Raw genomic sequence first — 2,865 nt, 5'->3', positions numbered from 1 at the left:
ATTTATTTGTCAGATATGTCTTTATTGAAAGAAATTAAAAATACACCATTTTACTGGCATATATCAATTCCTTCAATAAATTTTAGTTTTATCCTAAAAGAATGTTGCGAAATGTCTTAGTTTTATATAAGCGATATATTACCATATTGTTAAATAATATAATATGTATTTTGGCTTGTTTGATAATTATCAATTTATATAAAAGTATTAACCTGAAATCAGGTACAACATTGTACTTTTTAGGCTGTTGCACTAACCAATGTATGCCCATAGCTATGATGGACAATACATATTCGCAACGCGTGCATACTATGGTACATATGCACACAGATTTTATAAATCAATATTATTGTAATAATATCATCAATATGTATTTATATATTAATTGCTACACACATAGAACACAATGTTATATGTATAGCTACTACTAAATGAGTATATTGGCAATATAATTAATATAAACATATAATATATACAACTGAATATATTTTATTTTACAATTATGATTTTATAAAAACATATTTTGTTTGGTAAATTGGCAATATATATATTTTTGTTAACGGTAGAAACATACAATAATGATCCTTCCGCAGGTTCACCTACGGAAACCTTGTTACGACTTTTACTTCCTCTAAATAATCAAGTTCGGTCAACTTTTGCGAAATAACCGTAACACGCAAGGCGTCACAGTGATCACGTCCGGAGACCTCACTAAATAATTCAATCGGTAGTAGCGATGGGCGGTGTGTACAAAGGGCAGGGACGTAATCAATGCGAGTTAATGACTCACACTTACTGGGAATTCCAAGTTCATGTGAACAGTTTCAGTTCACAATCCCAAGCATGAAAGTGGTTCAGCGGTTTACCCGGACCTCTCGGTCTAGGAAATACACGTTGATACTTTCATTGTAGCGCGCGTGCAGCCCAGGACATCTAAGGGCATCACAGACCTGTTATTGCTCAATCTCATTATTGCTAGACGCAATTTGTCCATTTAAGAAGCTAGTGTCCTTATAATGGGACAAACCAACAGGTACGGCTCCACTTATATAAACACATTCAAAGATAATAAACATTTTACTGCCACCATGAATGAAGGCTATATAAGCTTCAACACCATAATCCTGGAGATATCTATTTAATATATTTGAGTCTCGTTCGTTATCGGAATTAACCAGACAAATCACTCCACGAACTAAGAACGGCCATGCACCACCACCCATAGATTCGAGAAAGAGCTATCAATCTGTCTTACACACTTATGTTCGGACCTGGTAAGTTTTCCCGTGTTGAGTCAAATTAAGCCGCAGGCTCCACTCCTGGTGGTGCCCTTCCGTCAATTCCTTTAAGTTTCAGCTTTGCAACCATACTTCCCCCGGAGCCCCAAAGCTTTGGTTTCCCGGGAAGCGACTGAGAGAGCCATAAAAGTAGCTACACCCAATTGCTAGCTGGCATCGTTTATGGTTAGAACTAGGGCGGTATCTGATCGCCTTCGAACCTCTAACTTTCGTTCTTGATAATGAAAACATCTTTGGCAAATGCTTTCGCTTAAGTTAGTCTTACGACGGTCCAAGAATTTCACCTCTCGCGTCGTAATACTAATGCCCCCAAACTGCTTCTATTAATCATTACCTCTTGATCTGAAAACCAATGAAAGCAGAACAGAGGTCTTATTTCATTATCCCATGCACAGAATATTCAGGCATTTGAAGCCTGCTTTAAGCACTCTAATTTGTTCAAAGTAATTGTACCGGCCCACAATAACACTCGATGAAGAGCACTAATGCAGGTTTTTAAATAGGAGGAATATATAAAAAAATACAAGTACTTAATTATATATAAGAACTCCACCGGTAATACGCTTACATACATAAAGGTATAGTACTAACCACAATTGTAAGTTGTACTACCCGTATGAAGCACAAGTTCAACTACGAACGTTTTAACCGCAACAACTTTAATATACGCTATTGGAGCTGGAATTACCGCGGCTGCTGGCACCAGACTTGCCCTCCAATTGGTCCTTGTTAAAGGATTTAAAGTGTACTCATTCCAATTACAGGGCCTCGGATATGAGTCCTGTATTGTTATTTTTCGTCACTACCTCCCCGAGCTGGGAGTGGGTAATTTACGCGCCTGCTGCCTTCCTTAGATGTGGTGGTAGCCGTTTCTCAGGCTCCCTCTCCGGAATCGAACCCTGATTCCCCGTTACCCGTTGCAACCATGGTAGTCCTAGATGCTACCATCAACAGTTGATAGGGCAGACATTTGAAAGATCTGTCGTCGGTACAAGACCATACGATCTGCATGTTATCTAGAGTTCAACCAATGTAACGATCTTACGATCGCTTGGTTTTAGCCTAATAAAAGCACACGTCCCATAAGGTCCGTGTTTTAATTGCATGTATTAGCTCTAGAATTACCACAGTTATCCAAGTAACTGTTAACGATCTAAGGAACCATAACTGATATAATGAGCCTTTTGCGGTTTCACTTTTAATTCGTGTGTACTTAGACATGCATGGCTTAATCTTTGAGACAAGCATATAACTACTGGCAGGATCAACCAGAATAATGTTTTCGTTTCGTGCGCATACGCTCACATATGTAAATATTTGACAACTCAATAATACTTTTGAATAAAAAAAAAAAATAAATAAATATTTTTTATCAACAGTTTATGAGAATTTGTTAAACGATTGTGGCCATATTTATATAGCATTCACATTCGCCATTTTTCTCTATATAAATATATATATTTTATTATATACATTTTTTTTTCGTTCAAAAATATCTTTTTATTTGCACTTAATATATTATCACACGTATATAGGCTTAAACCAATATTAATTGTGTTTAAACTAT

General features: G+C 36.6%; 1 non-coding gene across 1 annotated transcript; it reads right to left on the bottom strand.

The window, feature by feature from the left end:
• Positions 1–576: 576 nt before the first annotated feature.
• On the bottom strand, positions 577–2,573 carry LOC113567162. The gene has a single exon (XR_003409362.1). It is a non-coding gene; the product is annotated as a small subunit ribosomal RNA (ribosomal RNA).
• Between the last annotated feature and the right edge of the window lie 292 nt (positions 2,574–2,865).

This window comes from Drosophila persimilis, unplaced genomic scaffold (genome assembly GCF_003286085.1).
Source record: "Drosophila persimilis strain 14011-0111.01,24,50 unplaced genomic scaffold, DperRS2 tig00002032-arrow-arrow-pilon, whole genome shotgun sequence".
Lineage (NCBI taxonomy): Eukaryota > Metazoa > Arthropoda > Insecta > Diptera > Drosophilidae > Drosophila > Drosophila persimilis.
Note: the sequence above shows the minus strand (reverse complement) of the source record. Positions and strands in the feature narration are given on the sequence as shown.